The sequence below is a fragment of the Trichoplusia ni genome, chromosome 15, assembly GCF_003590095.1.
Source record: "Trichoplusia ni isolate ovarian cell line Hi5 chromosome 15, tn1, whole genome shotgun sequence".
Classification (NCBI taxonomy): Eukaryota; Metazoa; Arthropoda; class Insecta; order Lepidoptera; family Noctuidae; genus Trichoplusia; species Trichoplusia ni.
In genome coordinates, this window is record NC_039492.1 from 2996044 (window position 1) to 3016431 (window position 20388).

The window sequence follows — 20388 nt, forward strand, 5'->3', positions numbered from 1 at the left end:
ATTCCCACATTAACAAGTCGACTAAGAAAGCCATAACGACATGAGAAGAGAACTAAATCGTCCATTTACTATAGCAATAACTCTCTATTTGCAATACACAGACGCATGGAGTTTCTAATACAAATGTTTAACGATGACAAGCATCGAATGATCTCGTAATGTCGGCTTGTAATAGCCTGGAACAGAGGCTCGCAAAGACTAGATGGATGTAACGTTTGCGACTCTGATACTTTTTGTACCCAAATTTGATCCAAGAAATATGATAATCGACTTGAAATTTTTAAGTTAAGGGTTAAACTCAATGTTATTTGTACCTCTATATCTAAGGCACCATCTCAAAAAATCATCAATTATTTACGAATATAACAGCCATTCAGATCTGGACCACCTTATCTTAGGTCCCTCATGTCTAGAATATTTAACGTATAAAGAAATATACATACCTAATTATGTTATGTAAATGTAGATAAGAATTGTAGAAATACTTTACCTATATTATTATTAATTTGTAAAACTGAAAATGTTATTAATAGCCCTCCTCCAAATTCTTATTTTTGTTATGCCCTACAGGGCCCACAATGCTCCAAAACTAATGTATCTTGTGTACCTACCACCTAAGTTCACATTGTGGAATGCAATAAACGTATTGAGTATTGACTTTTATACTTTTCGTAAGTTAGGTAGCCTTAGATAAAATCTTAAAGAGTTATTAACCAACAAAGCCCAGTATTCCTTGTATAGGAACAGTTTATGCTTCATTCTTGAAGGCCCGTTATTTCCCCACCCTAACTTTGGGAACTCTTGGCTAGCGATTACAGTATCAGTGTTTATTGCTTATAAAGCTGACATGAGATCATGTGGGTGGGCACTTGATCAGAAGACTTTACTCTGAGTTACTGCTTATTTATCTTAATGACTTTATTTAGGGGTTTCCTAAAATGTGAGACCTATGCGAAATATAATATTGTAATTTGTAATGTGTGTTGTCTTACTTATTTACTTTTGAAAAATTTGCAACTAAAGTCGTTAATATAATCAGGCACATTTTCTGTATTAGAATCAGTCAATGTACATACCTTTCAAGGATTTCTGAAAATTCCAGTAACAGTCACACACATACCAACAAAAGCCAAGAAAATATATTTAAAACACATAAAATCAATATGAAAAAAGGATCCATAAGGGTTTAGCTATTTTGATAAGTGAAGCCTCATAACGAGAACTCAGATAGATCATTAGATAAAGCCGTGTAAGTCAGATAGCAACAGTATCGGCTGATCTGCGAGGACGGCTGCGTGGGCGCAGCGTGCGTGCCCAAAACATAATGGTTGCCAGGAATCTACACACCACCTATTATAAATGATCCGATTAGTTTTAAACTGTTTAGACCAGATCGATTATATTTGGATCTACTTTCAATCATGACTCATTTCTTATGGATATTTAAGTAGTTTGATCCTGTATTTTGCCAATTTTGGACAACTAAGTTATCAACTTTGTTATTATTCGGTAACAAAGATTTTAAACATCAATAGTTCCTAAGCTGTGCTTTAGCCTAAAAAATAGACAGGCACACAATTTCTTAATATTTTCCTATCAGATATAGAGCAAAACAAGATAATGGACGAATCAAATAATTGTAGATCTCATACATATGTTTAATAGAGCACCTACCTAGAACAGTAATTTTATTATACTGCACAGTAGGTTAGAAGCGCTTAAACAAACGCTCCAAAAACTAAATTCCCTTTAGCACCTCTAATATACAATAGCAAGCTTATTAAATACATAAGGAGAAAATTTAATAATCTGTCAACCCTGAGAACACACAGATATGTGTAATTGGCGTCCGTGTCCTTTCGGTATTTATGCGATGTTCCCCGATAGGCGCGAAATGTGGCCCGGGGATTAGTTGTGTATCTAATGGCCCCACACAGCTACTTAGACGTCCACGAGTGGCACTCGATAACCCCGCACGGTTAGAACATAAAGTTATGTAATTATTGTATCAGATTCTATAAGTGCTCGATAGTTTTGAGTAAATATCGGGTATCTGGACATGGTTCCTGTTTCACTCGGCTATTCTGGAGTTTAGTCTTAGAGTTTATTAGCAGTTGGATGTGCCTTGGGGAAGCTTAATGTATAGCCCTAAGATTATATCAGTATGCTGATGTACAGGTCGTTATTGTAAAGTTCACATGGCTTTACGTAAAACAAAGTTAAGAAAAATAAACTACAATTTATTGAACTCCTTAAATAATGTATTAAAAAATAAAAATTGGCAAACTTCTTTCTGTACTTTCAATAAGGAAAAACTTTTCCAAAACAAACTATATTTTAATAACTTGCTTAATGAACGAAACACCTCGCACTGTCAACAAAAAGCAACGCAGTAATTAGCATGATACGTAAGTCGTAACACAGCGTAATAATAACGTGAAAATACGTATAATTATATAATTAAACATCTCCCATACGCTTACTGAGGCGATAGAGGCCACAACCTTAAAAAGTTTGACCGTGTGGTAGGTATGTACCTATCTATATGGGTATATGGAAACAATACTACATGTAATTATGGCTCGAAATATTTCACAGGGCGTATGGTTCTTGCCGAAGCTACCAAACTTATAAACATGTACCTATTTTAAGGTTAAAAATGAAATTGTAGATCATGATTGAAAATGATGATATATTTTTATTTTCACTTTCGTTAAAGTGGCTCAGGACCGAGAAAGGTCTGAAGTTATATATGTAACCGCTGCTCAACAGTGGGACACATTACAGAAACTGCTGGTGTAACCGTCAATCACACAAAAAAGTGTACGGGAAGTATCCGAAAAGAAATAGTTTATAGCCAAAAAGCTAGGAAAGTCTCATGTGAACAAATCGAAGAAAAAAATTCAAAAAGGTCATCAGCCGCTACTGATATTATTACAATCAAATGCGAATTAACTTCTAGTGGTTGATACTCTTATCCACGATGACTCATGAAATTGTTTTGGTTACATCACTCCGGAGACCTTATGGTATTAATGTTGAGGTCACAGACCCGAAGCTCTTCGTATACTTACCACGCACTTTTATTGATATACCTTTATTATAAAAAATCTTTGATTTTTGCTTTCATTGCTTTACACTAGTAACAATATAATTCACCCCTTTCACAAAAACAAAAGGGAGTGCAAGTTGTTGTTGGAGCTAGTTTTATAAAGATTAAAACTAATGAAGATACTGTATTACTTATACAGTATCTTCATTAGTTTTACTTTTTACTGTCAATATTTATCTTCGTATTTTCTCAAGACTACCGTTCCATTTTTTTTTCGTCCACCAAAACTTAAAGCTTTTGCACCGGTATTACGTAGTCATAAGTACTGATTTGTTTGCTTATTTAAGTGGCATGTAACCACAAAACTGCAATCAGCAGGCCTGCTATCATCTGGATCCTTGGGTGCAGCAGGTTGGGAAACAATTGGCTAATTGTGGCAATTGTTATAGCCTGCCGACTGCGCGCCAAGGTGAAGCGCCGCCATTTCGCGGCTGCCGTGGGAGAATTCGGTACCTCGGACCAAGGTGAGGGATCCAGCGGTTTGCTTTTCAATCACAATCAAGAACAGATGATTAAAACTTGATATAACACCAACAGTATCACATTTTAATCACCTGCTTGAGGCAGATTGACCTATTGTTGATACTTTATGAATATGTTACAAGGTTCTTGGTGAGGTGGTTCTGGTTAGGCAGAGTTAGAATTAGTTTGATGCCGGAATCAAGAAGTGATACTATTACGTCGAAAAGATACTGTTGCTATATACGGTTTAATGTGTCAGACAATTTATTGTTAAGTATTTTTGTTTTATAAATTAGAAAGAACTTTCGTTAAGCTCCTTAAAACAATTCGCCCCAACCCTTACCCATTACAATTAAACATCAATTCAACAGAGTATAAGTTGCGCTTTCCCGCCTGCAGCCTTTCCATTGCACTGCAGCTTGCGCAAGTGCGCGGGCGCACGCGGTGTCGCGCATGCGCCGGTCAGCGAGCGCCGCGCCGGCCAATCAGGACCGGTAACGATTACCATGCTCGAATATTGGAGCGGTAATTTATTGCCGATTCGATGTAATCGATTCGAATGTGCCGGTTCAATGGGAACCTCTCGGTTATTCGATATTTTCGTACAATTTCGATTTTCGATAATTGAACCTCCGAACTTCGGTTCCCAGAAAATTGTTTTGTTCAACCCTTAGAATGGTTGTAAGTACGGTACGCTTAATTTTTAAGTTCGAGTATATTATTATGATATCGCTCGATTATGAGATCTTATTGTGATAATGCTAACTACAAAAAAAATGCTCTCCCCTATGTAGTTACGCCTGTTCTATTGGCTCCTTTCTGCGATACTTTACGTTCCATACAATAACATAAATACACACAATAATCGATGTTTCCCGAGCCTCATTTAAGCGTGTTTATAGTATCATCCGTATCATAAGTACTTATTTATGGGCTATCCTACCGCAAGAGCAAAGCTCATTCAAATCAGATCAGCCGTAACATCGTAATAGCGTCATAAACATACAGACGTCGGCATCATGAATTGTAGATTACGAATCTTAAATTGTTCCAAACTTAATGGCAACAACATATTATCACACTTTTATTTTTGGGAGAGTCGGTAACGTTGTGATTACCTACTTAGGATCGAAGTTATAAATACAAAATATCATCAAGTTTTTGATGTTATACTTCTTTTGACGCGATGGAGAAAAATGATGAGAGTGAATTTTTACGATGCGCGCGCACAGCGACACCTGAAATTCTACATCGTGAAGTTAGTTACGTGGCATGAAAATCGACAACTATCTTCAATTCAATATTATTTTGGTGTTTTTTATTTAAATAAAATCTTTTGGATTTATTTTAATATTCATTGTTAATCACTACTGCATTTTAGTTATTTTTTTCCATATGTCAAAGAAGTGTAACATCTAAAAAGTGTACATAAGTACACACACACTTTTTTGTTTTTTTTTAAACACTCACATCTTGTGAAATAAATTAATTTCTACCATACATATTGGTTATATGTAGAGAACATCTCTAAATAAATTTAATGTATACAATTAAACATTCTCTTGTATTAGATGTTAAAGAAAGTGTTAGGTAAGAAAGAAAGTCAAAGTGTTAAATAAGCAATACACACAAACAAAAGCTCTAAAACATATTGTTGATATTACTATTTAGATTTCACGACAAATGTTCGTTCAGGGAACATTGCGAACCATTACGCAACGCACGTTTACCATAGACCAAGTAATTCAATTAGAATACTCGCGACAAAAAGAGAAAGACGTATTTTCTTTTTCATGAAGCTTGTGAACTTCCCTGTTCATAGTTTGTTGCTTACGCCTCAGGCAACGTGAAGTCAGGTTTGCTATATTAAAAAAAATGTGAGAATGTTTAATTTTGAAGACGCTACTTCCCTATATGGAAGTAGCGTCTTCAAAATTAAAAAAAAAGTTTTCCAAACTGAGCGGATTCAAATTTTTATGGATGGAGAAATACGATTGATAATTATTTACACGATAATTTTAAAATACTTCGAGAGACAGCTAACATCATTGACAAAAACAATATCATGTGTAATAATATCTAGGCAACACGAAAATCTTTGCACAAAAATATCTGACAACACACGCACGTAACAAAAACTCCTCAAACTAAACGATTGACAATATTCCAATAACTACAAGATAACAATACAACCTGTCAAAAGACCAATATCATCAATTCCCACACAACTCAACTTCAGACATTAAAAAATAACAAAATAAACTAAAAATGTCATTTTGACGACATCAGTTTCGTAGAGTTACGTTTCGTGTGAACACGCTTTATAATCACTAGAATAATTATCTCGGTGTTACGTCACGTCGTAGAAAGCTAGCTAATCAGCGAGTATTGTTATACGCATATATACAAGCTGAGAAAAAACGCATGTGCGACTATTATTTCATAATCACCTAAAGCGAACGGTTTTGTTGGAAAAGTCGCACGATTAATTTGCATGCAACTTGTATTAAGGATGTAATTACTGTTAGAATAACATGATGTAGTGTACAGCTATAATGTTTTGTTTTTAACTAGGAAAATGAAGAAATGGTAAACATTTCTTAAAAACTTGGGATTTGTCGAATATTCATGAACTACTTTATTCTTTTACTTTTATTGCTTGAAACCTATGGTGAAAGAAGTACCAGAATGGTAATAAGACATCGTGATTTTGATATGTGATGGACAATATCCACAGCACTTTAGCTGTGGATATTGTCCATCACAGCTCGAATTCCTAGAAAACTGTGATAGGTGGGAAATTATGGTACCCTCTAGTAGTATTAGTAGAATTATTTAAGGCAATTTTGCATTACCACTTGCTGAAACATCTACGAATGCTAAAATATTCACAAATGCAGCACTGAGCTATCTTCGAAATAATCTCAATTCCTCATAACGTGATTAGCACATCAGAACAAGTTGAGGCAATGCCCACAACCTGCCACAACACGGCATCAGCCACCATTATCGATCAACAGTAGAGAATTAATCAGCTCGCATTAGAAACATCACGATGCCATAACTTAATGTGTATCGCACGATATCTGTTACAAAACATAAACGTATCGTACAGTGACGTCATCAGTGGCGCCGCGTAATACCACGATAAATTGACTGAATAGACTAACACTTCTGGAATAGTTGAAGGGTTTCGATATGGGGTGTTTTCAATGTAATATGCAATCAATAAACGCATAACTCAAATTAAACAAAAAGGGGTTTCTGTATCAAATATAACTAATTTTATGCAAAAGTACGAATGTCATATCACAGATGTAGTTTATAAATAAATTATAAATTTACCATAAAACAGGCTAAAAGCTTAACTGTCTCTATGATTTACCGTGTTAATCGCTAATGATCACTAACATCTAAAAAGTAGTTTAGCGACGAGTAAGTAAACTGTAACAATGATTTCCGATCAAGTCCATCCAATCTACACAATAACTAAACCGACACAAATGAGAAAATTATCTAAACACCAATATACTCAAGTATAATGTTCGTGTGCGCTTGCGCATTCTTTACGCGATACATTTTAAGTCGTAAAGTGGTGTATCGGCAAATACCGCGGTTATATGTCAACCCAGTGATACACATTTCATAATTGCGTTGAGAAATCTGTAATACTCGGCAATTATACTGAAAATAACATTAGTTACTTGACAAGACATTTGTTGTGTTCGACCCGTGTTTAATGTTTACCGTGGACTTTTTGCCTAGTTGATAGAAATGTATCATATATGGATATTTGATAATCAGATTACGGAAATTTGAAAGAATACCACTTCTGTGAATATAAATATATAAATTTTGAGCCGTAAAGCCACAATATATTTTTTGGAATATGCTCTTGCTGTTTTACCTAATAAATATAATTGATTAGGTTAACACCGCACTCCAAATGTACTACCCTCAGAGAAAAAAACGTATTTCCTATTTTAACCTTTTCTAGCGTTAAATAAACAACCAAGTCTTGATACTCCTAGAGTGTGATAGCAATACCCTATATTCGAAAGTCACAACCAACATAATGATGTGCAGATCGCATTGCCTTAATACTACAATTTATCTGTCTTCTCACAAACTATTGCTTACGCGTTCCTGATATACAAGCGACTAGGAAACAGAGAAAATGGAACGGAATGTGCTTAGATAACGTTACACTATTGACACACTGTTTAATATACGAATGTGTTGCAAAAACTAATTCTATATGAAATAACATGATATATTATATGTATATATACATATAAAAAATATTGTTGTTCGTCAGTCTCGAAAGAACTCCAAAACAGCGAAACCGATTCGGCCTATTAAGGGAATACGTATTGGAAAAAAAAATTGTACATACGTCAACTGCTAGAGAGTGCGTAGTTCGCCGGGACAGCTTTTAATTAAATGCATTAAAAATTATTTACCTTTTTTTAAGCACCTAACAAATGGAGTATTCTTAGGAAATCATCGAATGCATTTTAATGCCAGTAAATAAGTCAGTTGACTTATTGTAAGAATAAAATATTAAGATTCTATGAAACTTTAATAAATGTCAATTAAGAACAGTAATATGTACAACAACCAATAAAATGTTCACTTTCATAACTGTCAAATTCCCCATTGCGCGGTACCAATAAGTTTCGTTTTCATTGGACAACACGTGTTGTTGTCGCGCAGTGCGCAGGCGCAGCGGCATCGCGTTTGCGTCGATGTCGCTGCGACATTATACTGACTTACAGATAACTGTACTTTTAATGACGCTGCTATGATTGAGAAAGCTTAACTACAGACTACGTAGTGAGTCCTATTGACTTATAGGTTTATATAAATTGTGAGAATTCGCAGGGGTCAGCCTAAGAAAAATATGTTAAGTTGGCAAAGTCAAAGCTTGCGTGTTTAATTAATTAAATTATGTTACAATCATAGTATTTCATGTCCAACAATAGAAAATCTATTATATATAGTTTGATAAACACCTATACATTATTGGATATCGATCAATATGTTATGCAAAGTTGCAAAGAAAGTTACATAATTTTCAACTAATTTGATCTTAATAATGTTCTTAAATCCTATTGTGGTCTAACAGTTCATTTCAATTCTTAACATAGCTAATACGCAAGTGCAACAAAGTAATCAAGACTTGGTACGCTATAACAGTTTTTCCCATTAAACCTCTGTCGGGTTGTGATTGCGTAGCGGCGCGGGCGCATGCGCGGTGCGCACTGGGTCGTCGCCGCGCAACAACTGGCACAGATCACAGATGAAATGAATCGATGCCGTTATTGTTTGTAGCAGAGCGATTAACAGAATCGGAATGAGAGGATTGAGAAGAGCAATCGAGAGGTATACTGTAAAATATGTAAAATACAGTACTGTAGGTAGAATGCTTTATTTTGGGGCTGGTGTTGAGATAAACTAAACATGTTAGATACTTAGAAGATGGGTCAAATACTTTTGCTATTATTTGTATTGGTAGATGATACCTTAGAACAACAATATAAATCCCAAAAAACGTGGTGTATGAATGAACACTTAGAAAAAATAATTAAAATCTAAATCTGAAGCTAATTCCAATTTAGAATGAGGTTTATTCTTATCAACAAAAAAAATGCTAATTAATCTTTTTTGTTTATAAAATAAACCGTTACTTGTGATAATTAACAGCGAAACTAAAAACATCACTCAATCATTGAACGACGGTTTTTATGAAAGAGTTCTCAATGACATAACGTAAAAGACGCAAGATTCCCGCCAAAATAAATACTTAGTTAACTTTTTTACAGAAACCTTGACCTCAGAGAACATAGTCAGCAGAACGTAGCTATAACATTACTTGGTGTAATACAATTACAATGGAGTCTGCATTTTGAGACACTGTCTTTAACAATACTCCAAATACGTGATAATACAATTATTTCGTATTATCTCTTTGCTGTAACAAGTGGTTTATCCTTCAAAAAACACTTCTTAATGACTTAATTATTCAGTTCAAATGATGTCTACGTTCCCACACAGCCCTGTCCCGCACTAAGCCATCACTCACAGCTATTGTAGTCGATTCTAATCCGGTGCTGTCAAATGTATCATACAGCCTTGCTGGATCGTGTCTGTGAGTTATGCAATTTACCATGAGTATGTGTGTGTGAGTTCAATTATATCTGTGGTGAACTTAGCACAACTTAAAGGCGTTTTATGTTATGAAGGAAAGTAAAAAAAACTAATAGACAGTTATAAATAGACGTTAATTCTTGTTCTAAAATATACTGAAATTGAAAATAGTTTATCATTTGACAAAACCATTTTTCTAGTAAAAGTTTAGTATATTGAAAAATATTTTTCAGTTCTACCATATTCAAATTACCAAAGAAAACTGCAATCTAAAAAGTAAAATTACCAAAAAGTATTGTTCAATTGTTTTGTCATATTCGAAATTTGAAATCAGCGTGCTTGCGTGCCAGTATTCAGTATGGCATTACCTAAGCTGCTCAATGCACAGATGATAGAATCGTTAGATATCGGCAACGAGTTAATTCGCGGCGAACACGCGACAATGAATACTAATTTAATAGCAACTCGATCAAGAAAGTTATTAATCGTATCGTTAAAATATAAATATCGCAAAACTTTGACAAGCGAAATTGAGAATAGAGGAAAGTACCACAAAAATGTAAAGACGCTGATACCTCAAAAGTGTTATGCAAAAAGTACTATTATATTTTTTATTAAACGGTGTTACGGTTTAGTCTAGCTTATTAATCGGTTTCCACACGCTGCAGTTGACAGTTTTGGTCCCAACGAGTAATTTGTAAAATCCGTCGCGTACGTTTTTAACTTGCTCCATAGACTAAAAGGACCGCTAAACGTTCAGCACGCAAGGCGACGTCTAAGATTCTTCAATTTTAGCAAAAACTCTTCGCAATGACAGGAAGTCACACAGACAGACATAGAATTATCTAGAAGACATATACTAGTGTATATGGAGGTTTAGGAGGTTCTATTGGAATTATAATATACAGTTTTGATTGACAAACATGTTTGAGGCTTCCTGAAAAGTACATTAAATTATCCGTTTAATAAGTATCAAATTATTGCAGTATTATTATAATTGTAGCAACTGTAGCAAGCTAGTCATAAGAGTATAATAATATGGAGCTTTAGTTATCACTTAGCTGAGCAAAGGATATCTTACCATATAGAGCTGGTTCACCTATGTGTGTGCCAGTTCTGAGTAATTGTAAGAAATCACTAGAAGCCATAAAATCAACTTAAAATAAATGTAGGTCTAGAAGATAATCCACGGTTGCTGCATGGATATTTTGCAATTTCCATCCATCTGTCGTGGGTAGTTCTGAAACAGTAGCGCACTCATAATAGTTGTAATAAGTCTAGATAGGTGATCTCGAGATTAAGAAGGCTGTCTATCAGATAAGCTGGGACTGTGTCGTCACTCCGGATCATCTCAGCATTGTCGGGCTTGCGGAGATAACTGAGATGAGATCTTGTGGGAGCTGTGAGAGGGAACATACGCCGGCGGCCAGCCGGTGACATCTGTTATCTAAGTTTTACAATGCAGTGTTCTCATCATTATTTTATATTTATACATGTTATAAGTTTGTATACTTAAGCGGTGTCACTGACCGCTGCACAAGACCTACCTCATGCGTGCTTAGCTTGAGAAAAGTTTGTAAAGAGTTGTCGTGTAAAATTAAAAAGTGACTGCCTAGGAAAATAATATCGCACATTTATTATTATAATTATTTACTTCACAGAAGATATTTCATTATTCAAAGATAATAAGATCTCGTAAGTTTTCTATAATTTTATAGACGTTATTATGTAAATCTAACATGCTATGTGAAAAGGAACTTACTCCAATTAGCTATGTAAATAAATAGAAAGAAACTAGTTACTATGCGCTTAGAGCTTTAATTAATCATTGTTAGACAAAGCTATAACCTCACACGGGTTTAAACAATAAAGAAATTTAATGTATGATGCATTGCCTGCTACTGCCTTTCCCTCGCCGTTAATTGTTAGAAGAAATCAATATTCAAAAGGTAAGACATTACAATATAATTTACCTTAAGAAAAAATAATAAAGAACTCAAAATATTTTGAGTTTTACAAATACTTAGAAGCTGATTATGACGCATATAACTCGTATTTTATACTAAAATAATATGTTCTACAATTTTGTGCTTATTTTTACATAGTGGATGTTATACGTAAATTACATAATATTGTTCCCACGTGTCATCCCTTCGCACGCTCCGTTTACATACGATCACATACGCTATCATGCGTGTACGCAACTTTTACTACACAGTTGTAATGCCCATTGTATTTTACCATTTACCTATGGGTACTATATTAAAGTGGTGATTGTTTGAGTGATAGATACTATGCCAAAGAGTTACTTTATTATAAGAATCACAATGGAGTGAAATATGCCTCACGTCTCACTTGCTATATTTCTAATATGTATTTTTACTTCACAAAATTTTACTTATAAGCGAATAAACAACTATTATTTTTATAAATACAAACCATTGTATATAATTTTAAGCTAACCATTACGTAATAAATGCATTACTGACTAGTAGTTAAAAAATAATTTAGAAAATCGCATCGAGAGTGACTCACTATCCCGGGGTAATTATTAATAGCACCATAAAGTACCACACAAAAGATTCACAATCCCTAATTACAACTTAAATTATATTTTATACAACAGTTTTACGATTCCGCGTTTCTTTCAAATTACTGCATAATTTAAATATTGTTCTGTATTTCCTAAACATTACAATAGAGGTTGTTGCAAGAGAAATATTTTTTATGCTTAAATTAAAACACGGATATTTGTGTTTAGTTTATAACAAAGAAAAAAACACCATCAAACATTTGAACAAAATAATAAATGAAAATGGCATCTATTTCGACTCTAAGTTAATTCACTAACATAATAGATTTCGCTGTCGTCCTCTACTACTGGCACATACACAGTCCTGCTAGTAGTTCTTTTTATAATGTCGTGAACATATAACTGTAAGTCGCAAAAAAAGGAGTATCATAATCCTTGTTACGTAACAATGTAGTAATTACCCGTCGACATATCAGCGAGTACTGAGAACTAGCGTTACCCAACGCACCACACTTTTTGCACAGTCCCCGAGATCTGTGCAGTACGCAGCACGCATTGTGCACTACACAAGTACACAAGTATGATGTAACTAGAACCAGCTGCACAAATAACTGTTGCCAATATCTGTTATTGTTTTCTGCACCTTTTGTTCTTATGAAAACGGTCAATAATACCGTGTCAACAAGGTCGTTAAATCTCTATGTTCTGTTGTATTACATTACGTAGGTTTAACAGTTTTACATGCGAGTGTTAAGAGAACTGAAAACAGCTTCATGGAAAATGTGCGTACTGTTATAATGAATTAATTTATTAACATGACTGATAAGGAAAAACAGTCGAGAACCCAATCGCCAAACGTAAAATTTGATTTAACGAAACATTACAGCCATCTTAACAATGAGGTATAAAATGACCTCTTAGTAAAGAAAAACGGGTGCAACGCGCATGAGAAGTCATATTGTTATAGAATATGGTCGTTACAATGTCTATCATTGTTACACGAGAAACTTTACTGAACACAAGAACACCGCGAAAACCTATTGTTGTGTCGATTACATATTTTGTGTGGATATGGGAGCTGTTACTATTATACATATTTTTTGCGTATTCTTGATGTAACACTTGTGATATTGTTCACTTTGGCGGCAGACACTCGTTAAATTCGTCTCTTGTTAGTGACTCAACGGTAGCAATTACTTTTCTGATTCCGCTTTTCTTTCAGATCGGTAGTAAATAAGAGGTAAGCACACAATAATGACAAAAATACTGTTCCAGTATTACACTTATTTACACCAATAACATGTTTCTAAACAAAAACGCCGTATTAAATCGATTAAATTATGAGCGTGCGTCGTGTGCCAATCGTTATAGTAATTGCTCGGCCGACGTATCAGCGCGGGTAATTTATCTAGTTTCGTAAACTAATACTATTAAGCCTAACAGGGAACTTCTGTGACATAGCGTGGTCGAAATATGTCCACACTTCGCCGGTGTTGCGACATCGACGAATATCGAGTATTACCTTGTACTATTAAGTTTTCTGGTATTGCGAACTGGCTGGTTTTTAGTACGCTATAAGTGGTACGTAACGGCCAGTTATTTAGGCTGCTATTGTGATAAGGAAATGATGGGTACCGTATTCGTTTGTCATTAATTCTTATATAAATTTACTTGTTCGGAATGTTAATGTAACGTTTTGTCGATTTTAAAATGGTGCAACATATTTGGGCAATACATGGGCAATTTTTGAGGCTTTGTATTTTGACATAAAAACACACTTTTTACCAATTAATATACTTAAAATACAAAGAAATAGTATAGAAATCAATCGAAATTTAAAATATCATTTCTTTGTGACGTTTGAACTTCAAACACACCAAGAAGTCTGCTTAATTATTTATACCAACATATATTATTTTTATTTATGTTGAGGATACTATATTGGTAAACAAACTGGTTGGTATTAGACGTTGCGACAATATTGTGTATTGCGTTAACTATCTGGTTCCCTATCCGCAGCGCCTGCGCGTTACACAGGGAAACCAGAAACGAGGTGAAATTAACCAATCCTGTAGTCTCTTGAATAAATTACTGAATTTAAGCGTTCTGAGTAATCATTTAGTATTGGAATAAAGGTTATAGAGGTTCATTAGCAAATCAGTAGACGGTTCTGAGTTTGGAGTACTTGAACATGTTGCCTAATGTAAGACTTGGTTTTGATAGATCTTGAAAATGTTCTGAATCTTTCGATAGAAGAATGGTGTGTCTGTGTATGATGATATTTGAAGGAAATGTTAATAATGTGCATTGATCAAGTGTTCGAAAAAATGTTTGGACTTTCAGATTTCTTTGGTTAATGTTTCAATCAGCAAAACTTAAGTTACTACTATAAATCAATGTTGCATCTTTGTAGTTTCTCAGCAGGTACTAGGTTTTAGATCCATGCAATAATTTTCGTTGTAACCAGCAAATCGATATTACTGCCTCACGAAATATGCCAAACATGTATTTCTCTATTAGGCATTATTTCCATTCTAACGTCGAGTAACCAAGGTTTTGAATTCTTATTTAATAGGCTCTTTATGGCTAATTTGTAAGCCGTATATTTGCGGTAATAGAAAATCTAGCGGTTCGAATTCAAAAAGGGTTTGATATGAAATAGTACTTTAATAATAATTATTAATATTTTTGTAATAATATTATTCTGCCAGAAAGAGAACTGTCACCTATCAGTCTTTGTTTCGGCCGTTTATAATTTTATAATAAAATTCAAAGAGTATAAAAAAACAAAGAGTTCGCTAACGTAACGTAATATTGTTCTTGTTGACAAGTTTCGTAATTAATAAAACAACATCGTATCAAACAAGATAATCGTATTAATTAAGTCCGCTTTCTCTAATTAAGATATCTTCGCCAATCGCAGAGAAGTAGGGAATCAAGTGTAGACACAGCTTATGTACTAATTGTATGTAATTGCCAATGTTTCAGAGCTTATGGAGCGTGGAAAGCGGGCGGTGAGAGAAAAAACATTTTTACGTTGATACCAGTCTACTTAAATACAGAAGCAACATTGTAGTAATCACACTAATAAATTGATAGTTTGTTGTCGAAGGAACTAGCTGGTTATCGGGTAAATAGTTAATTATAAATGTTGCATTTATTAAATCGTACTTAATAATATAATCGTACCCGACCTTCATCAGTTTTATGGTCAATAAAAATAGTTTAAATTGGAAAGTGTTTCAGAAATCGACAGTTAGTCAAATTAATTACTTATTTTTTGTGATTTTCGTAGAACCCGAATAACCCAGACGTCTCCATAATTACTTAGTTTAATAATTAACATTACAACTACACCAACAAGTATGAGTAAATAATAAATCTAAAGCCACGCAAATGTTTCATTAATGTATCAAGGTTGAGGTACAGTTTAGTAATATTATACAGAATATAATTAACGCGAGTAACGTGCCTCCTTCATAATATACTTGTTGTTTTAGCTGTGATACACAGGACATATTACATTTATAAATAATTCATTGATTAAACTGTTAAGTGAGACGTATATTTGACAATAACGCAAATATTTAAAAAGATTGATAGTAATTAGTGACGTCAGAGTATGAATAGTGAATTAATCAAATATGATTTTTATTAAAACTAGGTTCCTACAACTTATTTAGTTGATTTTTCATTTTATTTTAAACCCATTGTGGCTTTGTCCTAGATAACATAATTAATACGTTAGACTATTTTTCGTAAATCACTGGCATTATAAGTATCTGTGGCAATTACGTAAATTGAATTTTTCGCTATCATTGCGAAACAGCTAATCAAAATTCTCATAAAACTATTGTCATTTGTCATCATACCTTTCTTTATCGCTTTCACCATCAACGAAAACTTGTAACGAGCCGCTGATTGCATAACATATAAAAGTAAAATACACATATTGCGATATATCTTCACAGAGTTATCTTAGTTGAAAAATAACTTAAACCTAACCTTAATGAAGCTAGCGGAAGAAATTCACGGTCGTTCATAAACCGGCGATGAACATAAAAGAAGTTAATATTAATATAATTTAGCGCATCTTACGGCATTAGCCTACATCCACAGGTGCGCCACTCCGATCTCTACTGGTTCTGCTAATATTGTCGTTTGACAGATTCGACGAGAATACAATGAGGTGTTAGAGATTTCAAGTTGTGATCTTTGTGTTGTGATTATAAAATGTGGTAAAAGTGGGAACAATGGCGAAAACTATGGAAATATTAAAGCCAAAAATACATAAAGGTAAACAAATTCGGTTTGAGGTTAGAAAAAATTTGAATGGTCACTTATGTGTAAAGTATATTTTCTTAGGTACATAACCTATTTGCATAGACTACCGAGATAGAAAAACATGACAACATCAGCTTAGATTTTGAATCGTTTATATATTTTGGTAGGATGTTATAATTGCTGATAGATAGATTTACCGATCATTTAGTCCTGAAAAAACTATAACGAGTCTCTTCTGAAATTATGCATTGCTAAGCAGTTGGGCTATGTTGTAACAAATTGAGTATATAAAACAACTTTTACCCATTAAAAGTCGACCTTGCTATGTCCAAATGCGGGTAGACATACGAATATTGGTAGCGCTAACTGCGACCATCAAAATATAAAGCATTATAAATATACAACGACTTGAATATTTAAACTTGAAATAGGCAGACGTAACGTCTGGAGAAATTATTAAAATTTAATTTTTGCATTTACTATCTAAGCAAAATAGAAAACAAAACGGGGCTATGTTAACGCGTTGTGAATAATTCAGAAAATGTATAAATCAACATATTTAAACACAATTAGAAAGTCAATAATACTTAATAACATTCCGCAGAACAATTCCTGCAGCATCAAAGACGCGGAATCATTTCAAATAGCACGCGAAATTGTAAAAGCTTACCTTTGTATTAATAATAGCTGCTTACTGTACAGGCACTAATTAGTTATAACCTTTATGATCAGAAATCTGGGAGATAACACAGGCACAGTCACAGAATCGTAAGTATGTGTTCACACGCGTGTTTCACTCACGTCGCGTCGCGGGCGCAGCGTCGAAGTACGTGCGCGCGTCGTCGGCAGTCGCGCCGTTATGTCGGCCGGCGCGAGCGCAGCGCACAGCGTGGAAAGCGGTCGCGGTTTACTGCGCAAAGATTATAACGTAGATCGGACTTGTATAAAGTTTGGCTGTATACTGCTAAGTATTGAGATTTTACTGGATTAGTTTGATGACGATTATTGAAAATTTCGAATGTAAAAACTGTTTTTGACATAAAAGCCGGTGATAAACAAATAGGTCTGTTTTATGGCCTTTAACCATCACCAAATTAGGGTTACCAAATATCTAAACACTCAAATGCTACCTCCCTACTGGTAATGGCGTTGTAATGTAATTAAGTAGTATACAGACATGTTTAAAAAATACATGCACCTAAAGTAGGTTTATCATTTTACTCGTAAATACCTACAATCTATTTCTGCCTACCCACACATCTGCGTCACCTTCTCTATGCCGCAGCCAGTTATCAATGAAGATGGGAGATGTTATCTGGTCGCTGTCGATCGCAGGGAAAGTGCCGCACGTTCCCGAGTGAGCCTAGGTTATGGTCGACAGCTATTGATCTGGTCATCTCAAGGGACGGGTACTGTCAGGTGCCAGAACGAACGGTATCGACAGATGGTTATCAAGTTTATGAGGCTTTTGGTTGAGAATAAGGTCGTGGTTGAAAGATATCAATCTCTTCAGATCTGATTAAAATTTTCATTAACTGTTATCCAGATAGCTGTGATGATCCGATACTGTCGATCTCAGTTACTTAAAATAAAAGCAGCTTAAAATATTTACATGCCCAATCAGCCCAAGCTTTCGAAACTACCAAATACTAACAAACTCAACAGTCTTAGGTTACATGATTGTTGCATATATCAGCCATATTTGCTTTAAGTGACTGACACTGCTAATATAGAATTATATATTTACTAAGAATATAATTTCTTACACCGCGTCTATAGCATGAATGCTAACTCCTGATTCGTCTCGAATGTAACTTATTTCACACATATTTGAATACCAACCCGCCTTTTCTGTGTATCACCAGACATGTAACTAGCCCATAATATTTCTAACTACCTCTTGACACCTTAATATCGAATCATAATAACAAAAAGGAACGCTAACAAGCCAGATTTATGCCGTACCTAATTATAACAACACTAACCTTCCTATATTATCATAACTGTTTAAAATCACTGTATTAATACGAGTACTAAAACATTTGACACACAATTCAAACTAAAGCGTTCATTCGTGGACTTAAGGTTGATTTTCGCATGTCACGGTTGCCTTGTGGACTGCCAATCACCAGGTTCATAATCACGGTGATTACACATGTTCATACTTCTGCAGAAGTGTTCCGGTAATCGCCGATTGTGTTGCAGTCGGCACTCCGCTTCAAAAGGTCAGTTACGCCTGCGCATTCCACGAGCAACTTGTTCCTACATTCGTATTAATGTGGTCGATTCTTGGTAGAAATTAAAGTTACGAAGGTAGCAGAGTACCAGGGCACTGTGAATGGATTGAATACGTATTTACATTTTAAAAGGTTACAGGTTGAAATATGCTATAATATTTTGTACAGAATCTGCATAAACATATATTTTTTTAAATAATCTGTTTGTAGTTAAAAATATATTGCAATAAATGGTTTTTGATATACTTTTTACTGCCATACATTTTTACCATACAAATACAATCTTTAAAGCTAACGCAATCAAACTTTTGCCTTTCATACATCATCTGTTTGACTTGTTAAACTTAATATCAAAAGATCCAAGATCTAACAAGCCTACAATCATTTGACATTTGACATCAAACAAACTCCTTATACCGCGATCAATATGCGTCGCACAGCACCGCCTGGCCTTGAGCGCCGCCCAGCATACCAAGCAAGGGGAAACGTCTGCGGATCCTGGCCGCCACGTGCATCTCGCATCAAGGCCGAAGAAACGCCCGGAGAAATTAGGTGACGTCATCAAGGATGCTCGCTCTACGGAGAAAGTAGAAGGACTCGACTTGCAGATGGATCCGGTGTTTAGATTTGTAGATTGAGAGGTTCTTGTTAACGAGAAATTGCTGTTTTAAGGGAGAAAACACGTGTTTTTGGAATTACATAAATAATGCTGTACACAATGATGGTTTCATTACCTCTTTGTAAAAGTGTTGATGTGATCTGCACTCTGGCTACAATCAAGGCAGTATACGAGAATAATCACTTGTAAAAGGCGTCTTTCAGTGTTCTACTTGCTACCTCAAGTAGCAAGTAGAACACTGAATGCTAGCAAAGATAGTGGTAGACATTCTGAAAAGAGTGCATAAGGACAGTGGGACGGCAGATATGTTTTAATACCTAAACACTATAAGTTTATGCCCTTTAAGTGCCAAATTTTGGTGCAAGCAAATTTTCCTAAACCCTAAGTTAGAAAGTAATCGAGTAAGTACTATTCCCTGATAGCCTAATGTTTAGCGCAGGGTTACTAAACCCAGTTATCAAGATGTAAATAACATTTGCATCGCATTACATTTCAGATAAGCAACTTTGTACCACTTACTTCATAAATTCTGTACGATAATGATATTTAGGGTAGTGCAGCGCGTGGGACGAGGTTCATTGCCTGAGTCAGATGAAAACGTCCTATTTACAGTAACAGCACCTGATATTAAAATAGATGAGTAATTTTGTGGCTTTGTATTAAACTCTAAGTTACATTTAGTTATTTTCATGAATTTTGAACAGTTTTGACTATCATAAAAAGTTAAATGGTTACTTAGTTTTTAGTTTAGTATCGAAAAAAACTTTGAGAAATTTTAATAAAAAGGAAATCACGTCAAAGAATGGACTAAGATCTTTTTTTCTTTCAATTTCATTTTTATCTCAACGCGATGGCCACGCTATTAACGTCTTTGACAAATCCCGTCATAAAACCATTAAGCGTCGTAAAGAGTTCAATCAAAGACATGCATTAATCACAGCCATTAAAAACTTTTTTGTTTTTATACCTTGAACCGAATCGTTTATCACAT

General features: G+C 34.7%; 1 protein-coding gene and 1 long non-coding RNA gene across 2 annotated transcripts in view; both read right to left on the bottom strand.

The window, feature by feature from the left end:
• Positions 1–18453, bottom strand: part of LOC113500961 — a 97051-nt gene extending 78598 nt beyond the window's left edge. Inside the window, exon 1 of the mRNA XM_026881916.1 lies at positions 17212–18453. The gene's annotated coding sequence lies outside the window, so the exon portion shown is untranslated. The remainder of the gene's footprint in view (positions 1–17211) is intronic.
• Positions 18454–18504: 51 nt separating this feature from the next.
• Positions 18505–20175, bottom strand: LOC113500962. Its single transcript, XR_003401245.1, has 3 exons — positions 19917–20175; positions 19196–19354; positions 18505–18873 (listed from the first exon to the last, which is right to left on the bottom strand). It is a non-coding gene; the product is annotated as an uncharacterized LOC113500962 (long non-coding RNA).
• Positions 20176–20388: the final 213 nt, after the last annotated feature.